At 35.7% G+C, this 16,352-nt stretch overlaps 1 protein-coding gene across 2 annotated transcripts in view; it reads left to right on the plus strand.

Annotated features, from left to right (window-relative positions):
* Positions 1 to 16,352, plus strand: part of LOC148940116 (uncharacterized) — a 307,698-nt gene that overhangs the window by 278,231 nt on the left and 13,115 nt on the right. The window lies entirely within an intron of this gene.

The raw sequence follows: 16,352 nt of genomic DNA on the forward strand, positions 1-16,352 counted from the left end.
CTGGGGTGCTTTTACTTGTAATAATTAAGTAGCCTACGTCAAAGTAAATTGTTGCAGCATCAAAATAAGAGACACAAGACATAATTAATCCTTAACCTACCTTTGGCAGGGATGTTCAATAATTGAAATTTATTTTGGCAAATTTTCATCAATAGCAGTAAAAAACCACAACCTTCAATATACAACGAAGGGATCCGGCCTCTAAACCTTAATAGTATATCGAGGTATTTTGACATACAACCAACTTGTTAGAGGAAACGCTCTAGTTTGGTGTGCAAAATCAATATCGGGGGGGAGGGGATTGGCTCTTGTCACTTTGTGAATTCTCAAATGACTCTTAAAACCAGCATGTTTTAGCGATTTATCACAACCCTCGGGGAAAGGGTTTTAAGTTATGCCCTGAGGGCATATAAGAACGATGTTGGCACAATGTATAATTTATTATTTTTTTCCTTCAGAGCAGGGCACTTCATATGGGGTCGTCGTAGAAACTTCAAAAGGGGCTCATTCGATTGGAAATTGAGAGTTCTAGTGCCCTTTTTAATAGTCGAAAGTGATTGGAGGGCAACTAGCCCCCCTCCCCACGTCCATCATTCCCCAAACACATCCAATCAAAATGTTGAGATAGCCATTTTGTTCATCGTAGCTGATTTCCAAATAAAAAGTATGTTTTTGAGGAGGACACTCCCCCACAACCCTTCGGGCAAGGATTTTAAGTTATACCCTGAGGGTATATAAGATTTTTATAGAAGGCGTTGTCGCAGAAACTTCGAAACAGGCTCATTTGATTGGAAATTCAAAGGGCTAGTGCCTTTTTTAATAGTCGAAAGTGATTGGAGGGCAACTAGGCCCCCCCCCTACGCCCATCATTCCCCCAGACACATCCAATAAAAATTTTGAGATAGCCATTTTGTTAAGCGTAGTTGATTTCCAGATAAAAAATATATTTTTGAGTCCTTGCCCCACAACCCTCAGGGCAAGGATTATAAGTTATGCCCTGGGGGCATATAAGGTTTTCATTGAAATCTTTGTCGTAGAAACTTGAAAAAGGGCTCATTCGATTTGAAATTCAAAGAGCTAGCATCCTTTTTAATAGTCGAAAGTGATTTGAGGGCAAGTAACCCCCCTCTCACGCCCACCTTTTCCCCAAACACATCCAATCAAAACTTTTAGATAGCCATTTTATTCAACGTAGTTGAAAGTTTCGGAAATTACATTTTTAAGGGTGACAGCCCCTCCCCCCACAGCCCTCAGGGCAAGGCTTTAAGTTATGCCCTGGGGGCATATAAGATTTTATTGAAAACGTTGTCGTAAAAACTTCAAAAGGGCTCATACAATTGGGAATTGAGAGGGCTAGTGCTCTTATTAATAGTTGAAAGCGATTGGATAGCTACTAACGCCCTTCTCACGCCCACCATTTTCCCAAACACATCCATTCAAAATTTTGAGATATTCATTTTGTTCAACTTTGTTGAAAGTTCTGGAAATTAGGTCTTTTAGAATTATAACCCCTTCAGAGCCCTTAGTGCAAGGGTTGTAACTTATTCCCTGGGGGCATATAAAGTTTTTATTGAAAGCGTTGTCGTAGAAACTTCAAAAGGGCTCATTCAATTGGAAATTGAAAGGGCTGGTGCCTTTTTTAATAGTTGAAAGTGATTGGATAGCGACGTCCCTCATTTTCCAAAACACATCCAATCAAAATTTTGTAGTTGACCGTTCTGGAAATTAAGTCTTTTAGGATGATAACCCCCTCAGAGCCCTCAGTGCAAGGGTTTATATGCCCTGGGGCATATAAAGTTTATATAGAAAGTTGTTATAGAAATTTCAAAAAGGGCTCATTTGATTGGAAATTTAAATGGCCCTTTTTAACAGTCGAAAGTGATTTGACAGTAAATAACCCCCCTCTTACGCCCACTATTTCCCCAAAAATATTCAATCAAAGTTTAGAGATAGCCATTTTGTTCAACGTAGTTGAAAGTTCTGGAAATTATATATTTAAGGATGACAAGCCCCCCAGAGCCCCCAGGGCAAAGGTTGCAATTTATGCCCTTGGGGTATATAAGGTTTTTATAGATAGAGTTGTCGTAAAAACTTCAAAAGGGGCTCATTCATTTCGAAATTGAGAGGGTTATGGCCCTTTATAATATTTGACAGTCAGTAGAGGGTAACTAATCCCCTTATCACGCCACGTCGGCTCCCAAACACATAAAATAAAATTATTACGATAGCCGGTTGGTTCGAAATAATATAAATTTCTGTATAATATCTCTTCGAAAATGATACCCCCCCCCGCACTCAGGGCAAGGGTTGTTAGTTATGCCCTAGGGGCATGTAAGATTTTTATTCAAAGTTTTGTCGTAGAAACTTCAAAAGGGCTTATTTGATTGGAAATTGAAAGGGCTAGGGTCATTTTTAAATGTTGAAAATATTTGAAAATGTTTGAAAATGTTTTGAAAATTTTTGGAGAGCGACTACCGCCCCTCTCACGCCCATCATTTCCCCAAACACATTCAATCAAAATTTTGAGATAGCCATTTTGTTTAACGTAGTTGAAAGTTCTGAAAATTCGGTCTTAGAGGATGACAACCACCCTAACAGACCTTAAGGTAAGGGTTGTAATGTATGCCCTGGGGGTATATAAGGCGTTTATAGAAAGCGTTGTCGTTTCCAAAAGGGCTCATTCGATTGGAAATCGAAAGGCCTAGTGCCCTTTTTAATAGTCGAAAGTGATAGGAAGGCTTGACATTTTTAAAGTAAAGATCGATGTGGGTATAATGTATTATTTTTTGTTGTTGTTGTTGTTTAGACCAGGGCACTTCGTATCGAAGGAGTTGTCGTGGGAACTTCGAAAAGGGCTTTTTCAATTGAAAATAGAAAGGGCTGATGCCTTTTTTAATAGTCGAAAGTGATTGGAGGGCAACAAATCCCCCTTCCAGTCCGACCCTCCCACGCCCACCCTCCCATTTGCCCATTATGTTTAAAAACTAAATGTTGCCTTAAGATTAAATAAAAATTCACTGTGATAATGCTAATTCCCAATAAGGCATATCAGCAGTATCCCAAGAACGACTAAAGGTATTATGTTCAAAAGTTCGGTGCTACTTCTGCTCTTAAAATTTAACCAAATCTAAATAGCCTTAGCATATCCAAGCTATCAAAGAAAGTGAACAGATTTTTTTGCGAATGGTATTAAGTTTTCCAATTCAGGCCAACTAGAGGAGGTATGAAACTAAATTAAACAGTACTAGTTGGGTCCAGATTTTTAAAAGGGTGTGTGTGTTGTTAAAAATTGCTGAAAATTTTTCTCCAGCATACAAATAGCAGGCCAAAAAAAAAAATATATACAATAAATAGCCGAGTCAAGCTCAAAACGAGCAGAAATTAACATAAGTTGGGTGCACAACCCCTATGCCTTCCCAAGGCCAGAACAAAACTTACACTTTACTGGAAAAATATAAATGAATGTGCATTGTCAGTTTAATATACATATACTGAAATTTAGTAATCAAAATGTTAATATTATTTGATTTATTGAAGTTATAAAAGTAAAAACATTTAAATTTTTTCAATAAAGTGCAAATTTTGTTCTGGCCTTGGGAAGGCATAGTGGTTTTGCGCCCAACTTATGTTAATGTCGGCTCGTTTTGAGATTGACTGGGTTAATTATTGTAATTTCTGTTCGTTTTGGGTTTCATTTATTTATCGATGCTGATTTGTGGTAGTTTCACGCTTGGTAGATTATTTGATTTTATTTTTGCTCATTTTTGGTCCTACAGATTCTACTGATGTTCGATTTTCCTCAGCAAACCTCAGTTATCATAGGCAGCTTACTAGAGCTGCCTAAGTAAAGAACGATGTGGGCACAATGTTTTTTTTCTCCATACCCGGGCACTTCGTATCGAAGGAGTTGTTGTAGAAACTTCGAAAAGGGCTCAATCGATTGGAAATTGGAGTGGCCTAGTGCCCTTTTTACTAGTCGAAAGTGATTGGAGGGCAACTAGCCCCCCCACGCCCATCATTCCTCCAAACACATCCAATCAAAATTTTGAGATAGCCATTTTGTACAGCGTAGTTGATTTCCAGATAGAAAATATTTTTTTGAGGAGGACACTCCCCCACAACCCTCGAGGACAGGGTTTTAAGTTATGCCCTGAGGGCATATAAGAACGATGTTATACGAGACACTCCAGCACTAGACAAGAAACGGAGACTAATTAAAGAGGAGGACACTCCCCCACAACCCTCAGGGCAAGGGTTTTAAGTTATGCCTTGGGGCTTATAAGAAAAATGTTAATACAATGTTGGCATAATTTATTATTTATTAATTTTAACCTTTAAAGCAGGGACCTTCATATCGAAGAGATTTTCGTAGAAAATTTGAAAAGAATTCATTCAATTAAGAATTGGAATTGCGTGTAACCATCATAATAGTCGAAAGTGATTGGAAAACGAATAACACCTCTTCCACATCCACTTTTTCTTAAACACATCCAATCAAAATTTTGAGATAGCCATTTTGTTCAGCGTAGTTGATTTCCAAATAGAAAATATTTTTTTGAGGAGGACACTCCCCCACAACCCTCGAGGAAAGGGTTTTAAGTTATGCCCTGAGGGCATATAAGAACGATGTTATACGAGACACTCCAGCACTAGACAAGAAACGGAGACTAATTAAAGAGGAGGACACTCCCCCACAACCCTCAGGGCAAGGATTTTAAGTTATGCCCTGGGGTATATAAGAAAGATGTTAATACATTGTTGGCACAATGTATTATTTATTAATTTTAACCTTTAAAGCAGGGCACTTCGTATCGAAGAAGTTGTCGTAGAAAATTCGAAAAGGGCTCATTCAATTGGAAATTGGAGTTGCTTGTGTCCTTTTTAATTGTCGAAAGTGATTGGAAGGCAACTAACACCCCCTCCACGCCCACCTTTTCCGAAACACATCCAATCAAAATTTTGAGATATCCCTTTTGTTCAGCGTAGTTGATTTCCAGATAGAAATTATGTTTTTGAGAACAGTCCCCCCCAGTCCTTAGGGCAAGGGTTGTAAGTTATGCCCTGGGTGCATATAAGGTTTTTTATAGAAGGCGTTGTCGTAGAAACTTTAAAAAAGGCTCATTCAATTGGAAATCTAAAGGGCTAGTGCTCTTTTTAACAGTCAAAAGGGATTAGAGGGCAACTAACCCGCCCCTCACGCCCACCTTTTCCCCAAACACATCTAATAAAAACTTTGAGATAGCCATTTTATTCAAAGTAGTTTTAAATTCTGGAAATTAGGTCTTTGAGGATGAACCCCCCCCCACATCCCTCAGGGCAAGGGTTTAAATTTTGCCCAGGGGGCATATAAGGTTTTTATATAACGCGTTGTCGTAGAAACTTCAAAAAGGGTTCATTCGATAGGAAATTGAAATGGCTAGTGCCCTTTTTAATAGCAGAAGTGATTGGAAAGCAGCTAACACCCCTTCCATGCCCACCATTTCCCCAACCACATCCAATAAAGATTTTGAGATAGCCATTTTGTTCTACGCAGTTCAAAGTTCAGGAAATTATACCTTTGAGCAGGACACTTCCCCGACAGTCTTCAGAGCAAAAAACATCCAATTAATATTTTAGATAGCCATTTTATTCAAAGTAGTTGAAAGTTTTGGAAATTAGGTCTTTAAGGATGGCACCCCCCCCCCTCCCCCACAGCCCTCAGGGAAAGGGCTGTAAGTTATGTCCTGGGGGCATATAAGGTTTTTATTGAAAGCGTAGAAACTTCAAAGGAGCTGATTCAGTCAGAAGTCGAAATGGTTGGTGCCTTTTTAATAGTTGAGTATGTTTGCATAGTGACTAACGCCTTTTTCACACCTCACATTTTCCCTGACGCATTCCAGTAAAGCTTTGCGATATCCACTTTGTTCAATGTAGTTGACAGTTATAGAAATTGGGTTTTTTAGGATGATACACCCCTCCGAACCCTCAGTGCAAGGGTTCTAATATATGCCCTGGTGCATATAAAGTTTATATAGAAAGTTGTTATAGAAATTTCAAAAAGGGCTCATTTGATTGGAAATTGAAATTGCCGTTTTTAATAGTCGAAAATGAGTGGAGAGTAATTAACCCCCCTCTTACACCCACCACTTCCCCAAAAACATTCAATCAAAGTTTAGAGATAGCCATTTTGTTCAACGCAGTTGAAAGTTCTGGAAATTTTGTATGAAAAACCCCCCAGAGCCCCAAGGGCAAAGGTTCTAAGTTCTGTCGAGGGGGTATATAAGGTTTTTATAGAAGTGTCGTAAAACTTCAAAAGAGGCTTATTTACTTTGAGACTGAAAAGACTCGCATTCTATGTATTAGTTAAAAGGGATTAGAGGGTAATTAACCACAGTTGCCTAACCCCCAGCCCCCCATACGCGACCGATCAAATTTTCAGATCATCATTTTGTTCAACACAGTAGGAAGCTCCAGAACTCAGATCGTACAAGCAGACACCCCCCCCCCAGCACTCAGGGCAAGGATTATAAGTTATGCCCTGGGGGTATTTATTGAAAGTGTTGTCGTAAAAACTTCAAAAGGGCTCATTTGATTGGAAATTGAAAGGGCTGAGGCAATTTTTAATTGTTAAAAGTGATGGGAAAATGACTTCCGCCCTTCTCATACCAACCATATCCCCAAACACATCCCTTCAAAATTTTGAGACGACCATGTTGCTTATCACAGATGAAGTCTCTAAAAACTCAATCTTAGAAGATGACCTCTCCCCTAATTGCCTTTAGGATAGGGGCTGTAATTAATTCTCTGGTCGTATATAAGGTGCTTATAGAAAGCGTTGTCGTTTCCAAAAGGGCTCATTCGATTGGAAATCGAAAGACCTAGTGCCCTTTTAATTTGTCAAAAGTGATTGGAAGGCTTGACATTTTTAAAGTAAAGATCAATGTGGGTATAATGTATTATTTTTTGTTGTTGTTGTATTTTAGACCAGGACACTTCGTATCGAAGGAGTTGTCGTGGGAACTTCTAAAAGGGCTTTTTCAATTGAAAATAGAAAGGGCTGATGCCCTTTTTAATAGTCGAAATTGATTGGAGGGAAACTAATCCCCCTTCCAGTCCCACCCTCCCACGCCTACCCTCCCATTTGCCCATTATGTTTAAAAACTAAATGTTGCCTTAAGATTAAATCAAAATACACTGTGACAATGCTAATTCCCAATAAGGTATCTCAGCAGTATCCCAAGAACGACTGAGGGTATTATGTTCTAACTTTCGGGGCTACTTCTGTTCTTAAAATTTATCCAAATCAAAATAGCGTAAGTGTATCCAAGCTTTCAAAGAAAGTAAACAGATTTTTTTTTGCGAATGGTATCAAGTTTTTCATTTCAGGTCAACTAGAGGAGCTATGAAACTAAATTAAACAGTACTAGTTGTGTCCAGATTTTTAAAAGGATGTGTGTTGTTAAAAATTGCCGAAAATTTTTATCCAGCATACAAATAGCAGGCCAAACTATAAAGTCTTAAAAAACGAAAAGATTTAAAGTACAATTTTCTTTTTCCCTAGAAAGAGTATCTCAAAAGTACACGACAATAATTAAAATAAAAAAAAACTTTTTGTAATGACTAAGTTTTTCAAAGAAAAGTAAAGCGCTCAACTAAAACAATAGTGGACAAAAGTATAGTCAAATAATCTACCAAATGTTAAACTGCACAAAAATCAGCATCGATAAATAACGGAAACCGAAAACAAGCATAAATTACAATAATTAACCCAGTCAAACTCAAAACGAGCAGAAATTAACATAAGTTGGGTGCACAACCCCTATGCCTTCCCAAGGCCAGAACAAAACTTGCGCTTTACTGGAAAAATATAAATGAATGTGCATTGTCAGTTTAATATACATATACTGAAATTTAGTAATCAAAATGTTAATATTATTTGATTTATTAAAGTTATAAAAGTAAAGAAATTTAAATTTTTCAGTAAAGTGCAAATTTTGTTCTCGCCTTGGGAAGACACAGGGGTTTTGCGCCCAACTTATATTAATTTCTGCTCGTTTTGAGTTTGACTCGGTTAATTATTGTAATTTCTGTTCGTTTTGGGTTTCATTTATTTATCGATGCTGATTTGTGGTAGTTTCACGCTTGGTAGATTATTTGATTTAATTTTGCTCATTTTTTGTTTAATGGAGTTCTTTACTTTTCATTGAAAAACTTATTTTGTGGAAAAAGTTTTTTAATTGATTGTTATAAAGATCAAAGGCCCTATATATAATATTTTCTGACCTCAGTTATTCTTGGTGAACTTTGAATCTTAGCACTGCTGGATATTACAGTCCCTTTTGTCGTTAAATAATACGTGCACTAGCATCTTGTCACGTTAACATTCCAATCCCCGCAAGCTTTGGCTGGGCAACCTTATTTCAAATAAGTTACTATACTCTTAATGGAATAATACAAATTCTATTATAGAAAACCAATAACAAGTTATTTATGTATGCGAAATATTCATACTCTGTGTTTCTGTCACGCTTCCCTGAGGCACGTTTTTTAACGCGGTTTTACTTAGTGTTGACAAAGTTTTATCTAATAAAACAAAGGGACATATTCTTGAAAATTTTTATTTCCTGCTTTCGGATGCTATTGACAGTGTTTCTGGCATTGGGGCACTAACGATCACCAATCCCCATAAATTGGGGATTCGGTGCTGACCCTGCTACAGACAGCGAGTATAAAGGATTTTAAGGTTTTCTACTAATCGCCTTTAAACTACAAACTCGGTGGAAATAGTCATGGAACATAAAACAGTTGTTTTTAATGTCTTTCTTTCGCTGTATAACGGTAAATTAAACATTTTTTTTTTGTCACCAATGTGAGCACATTTGCCAAATTCTTTTGGGACAAAATAACAACTTTTTTTTATTGGTGTACGTGTAAACTGATAACGTTGAAGTCCTTGCTGATTGGTTCATTTAAAATTAGGGAGAGGTCTCACAGACAAATGTTGACCTAAGCCTCTATATCTCAACGGCTGTGTTTTTTTAATATATTATTAGAATTCTATCATTTATTCAAAAACTAAGTTAACTTAATTTAGATTCTGACAAAAGTCAAATATCTCTTCTTTTGTCGGATTTCGTTTGGCTTGCTGGAAAACGGTACCTCTTCATTTGCATGAATATTCGGTTTGCACTTGTTTCGAATCAGAGTTTAAAAAAATTTTTTCTCCGGCACGGGAATTGTGTTTAAAATGTAAAATTTTTCTATTCATGTGCTGGTAAAAACCGTGCAACTATTATTTTTATTAATGTAAGTATGTTACCCTGAATGTCCGAAATTGGTGAATGTCGACATTCACCGGTGAATGTCTGAAATACCTTTTTTTTTCTCCTTGGATTTAGTCAGCGTTGCCAGTCAACTTATTCAGCTTTATGCAAGTTTGATGGTGACAGGTTAGGTTAGGTTTTTAACCCATTTCTGACATTTATTCCTAATTTAACTTAACCTATCTTTAACTTTGATTTTTACCATTAAAGTTTGCATAAGAATGAAAAAGCTGATTCGCAAAGCTAATTAAATCCAAGCAGAGAAAAAGGAATTTCGGACATTCACTAGTGAATGTCAACATTAACCAAGTTTCGGATATTCACAGAAACAAGTATTCAAAGAAGGTTTTTTCTTTTTTCGAACATTTCGTTTTCAATAAAACATACAAGCGAAAGATTTTGAACATTTCCAGTTTTTCCTCGACAAGATTTACCATCTTTTGTCAGAATTTAGTTTCAAAGGGGTACTAACGAAATTCCAAAATAAATATGGTTTTGTTATCTTATGGTAAGTAGCACTAAATTTGACTTGTCAATACCAACTGTACCTTTCCCAGTAACTAAAGAATTGAAAGTCCAGGAGGAAGTTGTTTCTTCTCATTGCACCAATGGCTTGTTTTACAGAGGATGATCAGGAAATGAAACTTCCTTTATTTCATTGCTATATTGATCTTGCAATACAAAAAAAACACTCTGTTGAGCACATGTATAACTTTATTAGAAAGGAACGGGGCCAAGGGCAAGAAGGAAACTTCTTTTAATTGTAAATATTTATTTACAGTTGTTAATAGTTTTGAGTGCACGCACGTACGCAAGGGGGGGGGGGGTGGTTCAAGTGATGTCTACGATGGACCGAAACAAATCGAATTCTTCTTTTTTTTCAAACTATCAAGACGATTTTCAGGTTCTCGAGAGAATGCTGTCAATAATTCGAATTTTCCTTTAAGAGCGATTTTGAAAATAAAATTTGTAGCGTTTCGCCTAAAAATAGGATTTAAAGACAGGACAATATGGAAAAACCTAGATAGAGTGCATTAAAACACAGACGAAACACAAATAGAGGAAAAAGACGAAAAACCTACTGATAAATGTCTGAGGCTGACAATCCCACTTGTATATACGATTGGACTAAAACCCCTGGAATTCCAGACTGGAATAAAACATGCCTCTTAATTTTCCTATCAAGAAGGCGTGATGCTATTTTATTTCATTTCTATGGTTTCTAACTTCAGAAAAAAGCGAAAGGGGCTACAAGGAGGCCTAACAAATTTCGACTGTAACTCCTATAAAGCTTACACGAAAACGGGAAGGCAAAAGTTAGACATTTCAGTTGTAATGACCTTCTTGCTTTACTTGTCATTTTATGAAGAGTTTTCAGTAGAGAATACGCTAAGCTTTATCGAGAAGAGTGCGGGAATGAGGAGTCTATACACTCAGCGAGAGATAAACCTTTTTATACAGTAATATATATACAATAAAGATATGAAACCAAGCAAATAAGCCAGGATAGCTCTGCAAGTACAGCATCCGACTCTTATTCTAAGGGTTGAGTGCTCAACCTGACATATTTTTCTGTCAGTAAATAGACGCCGTATCAAGGCGTGTTACCAAACTTGAACCCCCCCTCCCAAAAAAAAGAAAAATTCTATCCGACTCGTAAAAACGGAACAAAATGCATCTAAACAAATTGATGCGTTTTGTAAGTTTCTATACCCCCCTCCCCTCCCGAACAAAATTCTAGATACGCCCTTGAATGAGAATATATTCCTTTTCGGGTAAAAGTTATACCTTTGAAGTAAAAATGGACTAAAAACTACTTGTAGATGGATAAATAGTTCAAGTAAAGTGGAGGAGTCGGGTGGAAACTTTTCTCTTCGAAAACTGCAGTTAGGTGGTTTTATGTTTAATCTGCCACTGCCTTTTGACTGAAAAAGTCAAATTTAGTCACCGCGTTTAACTTAGAACTAAAGAGGAAAATGTTAAAAATGGTTATACCTGTACATAGCAGAGTTTTAAACATCGCTATGTTTAATAAGTAAATATTGGTATGCATATTTTTTTTTTTAGGTTTCAACTATTATTTGAAAATCTAAAAGATCCGTGATCTCTTACTGTTTGAATAGGGTGCTAAGAGTACAAAGCTCGGTTTCAGAGATTGCTCTCATTTCTTATAACCACCACCTTGATTTGAGTACCTCACAAAACAATGCACATTAAAAAAAAACAGGGGACGGGGAAGGGTCTCAAGTGAAAAAACCTGAATGCTAAGTTCTCTCCTAGGGTTAACCAATTTTGATCTTTTGGGATGTCCCAAAAAAGACCCAACCGCATGGAGTAGGGGCTTTTGGCTTTTACCCCTCCTATTACAAATCTCAAGAATATTATCAGTCCCCCTTAATTTATTATATTTCCCATATAATTTACCTTTTTTAAGTTGTGCTCTACCGTAAAAAATTTCTTCGCACATATTCCCCCCTGCTCTGCCTGTGTAGACAATTATTTAAATATTATCTTTAATTTTGCAATCAAAATTTGCTGCAATTAGAGGAGGACTGCCGCCCCAAAAGCACCCATTTTTTTTTAGCATGTAGCATAGATTTACTCTTTTCAAAAAAAGGACTGCTAAGGCTTAAATTGCCTCCCTCCCCTCAGAATGGTCCGAAAGACCTGTGCGTAACACAATTGATTTGAATATTGGGTTTTGCTCTTTATGTATTTGGTCTATATTAGCTTTCCAATTGTGGCTCTCAAACAAAAATTGGGAGACCCCCCCCCCTTTCTCTCCCCAGGGTGCATATATTTTTAAATCGCATTTCAATGGATTGAATATCACACCCTTCTTGGAATATAAACTGCCGTAACGTAGTTAGTAGTTGGTGGCCTTGAGGTAACTTTAAAGTCACAATGGCCGTTTACAGGTCATGGACCCTTTGTGGGGATTAGTAGTTTTATTTATTGAATGATTTTTGTTGTTTGTTTGAAAAATATATCTATTTTAACACAAATGTATATATATATATATATATATATATATATATATATATATATATATATATATATATATATATATATATATATATATATATATATATATATATATATCTATATGTATATATATATATATATATATATATATATATATATATATATATATATATATATATATATTGCAGTATCATTGCAATACTGCAATGATGTATAGAAAAATGACGTCACTGACATGAACCTTTTTTCAATATAATATTTTTACGTGCATAACGTCATTGTATTTTTACGTGCATTACGTCATTGGAATTTTTACTACATGACGTCATTTGCATAAAACCAAAATTAAGGCTATTAACGAATGTTCTCAGACTTCTGACCCATCTAGATCGTGTTTTATGCGAGAATGTCCTAAGATACCAATTTTCCCGAAAAAGTATGGAGCCGTTTTCGAGAACATATATATATATATATATATATATATATATATATATATATATATATATATATATATATATATATATATATATATATATATATATATATATATATATATATATATATATATATATATATATATATATATATATATATATATATATATATATATGTATTTATCTATGACCAGAAGTCAAAAGTTGGAAACCCCTAATTTATATCTAAAGGATATTTTCAAGGCTACTATTTTTAAATATAAGCTAACCAAGGAGCTTTGTGATGGCAGGTTAGATAGTTTACTGCAAACGAAGGTGACAGGGTCATCGTAAAAATAACAAAAAAAAAGCAAGCGAAAAGCATGAACTTTTTCTTCTTTTCGATTATTTCGCTAACTAGAAGATGAGTATAAGCTAAAGTCGATTATTTTAATCTTCACCCGACACGCATTTTAAACCTCTGTCAGAATATACTAATTCGCTAGCCTCGAAAATTTGCCGCGCCACATCCCCCTTATGTGGCTGTGTATAGCCCAAGGCTATATACAAAAACTTCCTGATTTAGTGGGTTTGCATTATTGTTTGTGCTCATTCTTCATCAACATTCATAATACCAATTAGAGCCAATTTGAAAAAAGAACCTCACAAAATCAGAAAACTTTTTTATATAGCCTATGGCTGCTATGGCTATTTCTAGTCAAATTGAGGAGTGGACGTATTTGTACCGGCGGTGATTAGCATATTCGAAAAGAGCATTAAAGGACGTCTGGAGTGGTAAAGAAAAGGCAAAAATTAACCCTAAAAACAGTTGAATCGACCAATGTCTCATTTCAACATAAAGTAAATAGAACATGCCCAAAAAACATTGCCGAATAATTTAAATTTAATGTTTTCTCGCGATCACCGGACTTTCACCCATGGATCAAGGAATTAGATATGTCCAATGGCTTTATAAAACGGACTGTGTCTTTGAAATACCTTAGGATAGTAATAGATGAAACTCTATCTTTTAAGCAACATGTAACTTAAACTAGCAAAATTCTGGTAAGAAATCTAGGTATAATGAAGAAACTCCAGCATTGATTCCCTAAATCCGTCCTTAGCCATCTTTATTTTTCTTTAATACACCCGTATACACTTTATTGTTCTAGTATTTGGCTCTCTTTTTTTTCTTCTATCCTAAAACCAATAAGAGTTCTACAAAATCATGCAGTAAGGATTTTAGCCGGCATATCTCCACGTAAGTCTGTTCGAGAAATTTACCCAACTTTAAAAATTTTGCCGGCCGCAGCCCTTCGTGAATTCTATGTATTGTGGTTTATTTTTGAACTGCAGCAGGACATTCAGCATCGTTGTTTTGGTGATATATTGTCCATTAGGTCTACTGTTTATGCTGACGATACAAGGGGTTGTGCAGACTTCTATGTACCTAGAGGTATTTCTTCCCGTTCCTGTTTTTCTGTTTTTTATTTTTTTGTTTACATGGGTTTTTTTTTCAATAAATCCTTGTCTCTCATTGAGGGGTGGACATATTTGTAGGGGCGGTGATTAGCATATTCGGAAAGAGCATTCAAAGAACGTCCGGAGTGGTAAAGAAAAGGAAAAATTAACCATAAAAACAATTGAATCGATCAATGTCTCATTTCAACATAAAGTAAATAGAACATACCCAAAAAACATTTTCGAATAATCTAAATACGCTCAGTATTACCCAGGGAATTTTCCCAATCATCTAAGGGAGTGAATAACCTTCACTCTTAACCACACTTACTAGCCGCTCTTAATCACACTGTCATGCCCAGAACTGAAAAGGGCATTCAACTTCCGGCATTTTGACTCCCATTTACCACCTTGAAAATAGCGCATTCTCATACAAAACCCATCAGGAGAGGGGGGAGTTGTTTCTGCACATCTATAATAGGTCAAAACATTTTTTGGTACTTCTTGCTCAAAGAATTTCAGGCATAACCTTAGGTATTACATCCCAAAACGGGGTAAGCTTATTTAGTTAGACACTGTCATTCTTCTGATTTTTTATATATTTAAATTCCAAAAGAACTGTTCCGTGAAATGCTTCAAAATTTTATTTTGCTTCTTCGATGAATTTATAATGTGCAAGATATGGCCTTTATTTTTAAACATGATGAAATATTTGATGTATTAATATTTTATTTCTTAAACCATAAATGAAACGCATCAGCACATTTAATAAAACACAATTCTATTCATGCATTATGAATAAATGTCACCACTAAATATTAACTCTGCATTGAATCCTTACGTAAATAGAATTTGGTAATTCATGCTAATTTTCGAAGTGCATTGGCTATATTTCTTTAAATACCGTGCCTGCACCTTCGCTATTAGGCCCAAAGCAAATCGGCTTCATCTTTCATAAAAAAGGGAAACATAAAAATAACACAGAATATAAATTGTTAGTTCTGATCTTGTTCTACCTGAAAAGAATAGGTTTATATCTGTTTGCATGTTTGAGCATGGAGATAGAGTATATTTGAGGAAAAGTTTACTTAAATATGTCTCTCAAAGAAAATAAGATTAACGTCAAAAGTCCTGATTTTAAGGTGTTGATCTTTAAGACACGTTCATACAACCGAGTCCTTAGCTAGTCATGGATTTCAAGCCATCATCACTCTGGACCAATCAGAGACCAATTTCTGATCAATACAAATAAACAGGAAGCAAATTATGATTGGTGGATACTGATTGTGCCCAGACATTGATGTCTAGCTAGGCATTCATGTGCATTGGCCATAATGGAATCGGATTTCGGATATCCAAAACTAAAAGTCAATTAAGTAATTTACAATTTAAATACGAATATTCGATAAAGTGGCGTGAACCCATTATGTTTTTAGATGGTTCCTTTCAAAAAATATTCAGCAATCCGTATAGTGGTGTCCGTATTGTGACACCTTGGGTTAGTAGCTGTCATATTAATTACTTTTTTACCATTAATTCATAACGCAAGCAACTGTGAGAGTTAATGACCGTGAGTTGCAAAATTTATCGTGACCAGTGTGAGCTGTGAGCATGATTTTATTTACTTAGCTTTTATTTTGTCATTTATTTTCGCCTTGTTTTGCAATTCCATGACAGAGATTCTACCATAGAATTTATGTCTAATCATTGTATTCACTATAATTTTTTCAATACTGGAACCTGCTAGAGAAGTCGAAATTTTAAGGAGTGTTTCAAATTGGAACATTTACGTATTCTAATGAAACGCTGGGGAGTCGGGTTAAAAGTGCATGCAAGCTTTACAAAGTTATTCACAAAATATAACAAATTTAAGAGTTAGAAAAAATATGCCGGAATTTGAGTCTCTTTGTTATTTATTCTTGTTATTTTAAAGTTTATATTATCCCAAGCACGGTTTAATATATATATATTACATCACAAAAGGTCATGAAGATCCTTAAGCCGTTGTAATGGAAACGTTGTAAGCCGGAGCCGTTGTAAGAGAGAAAAAAAAAAAAATCTTGAATTCCTGTCTTTCGTATTGTTAGGTGTTTATTTTGTTCTTTTATATCCTCTTCAATTCACTTTGAAAACCAGTGGCGTTAATTGGAGGGGGAGGAGGCATTTTATCCCTAGATTTTTTGTCACCCTA

The sequence above is a fragment of the Artemia sp. Qi Xiang Cuo genome, chromosome 20 (genome assembly GCF_049724085.1).
Source record: "Artemia sp. Qi Xiang Cuo chromosome 20, ASM4972408v1, whole genome shotgun sequence".
NCBI classification, from domain to species: Eukaryota; Metazoa; Arthropoda; class Branchiopoda; order Anostraca; family Artemiidae; genus Artemia; species Artemia sp. Qi Xiang Cuo.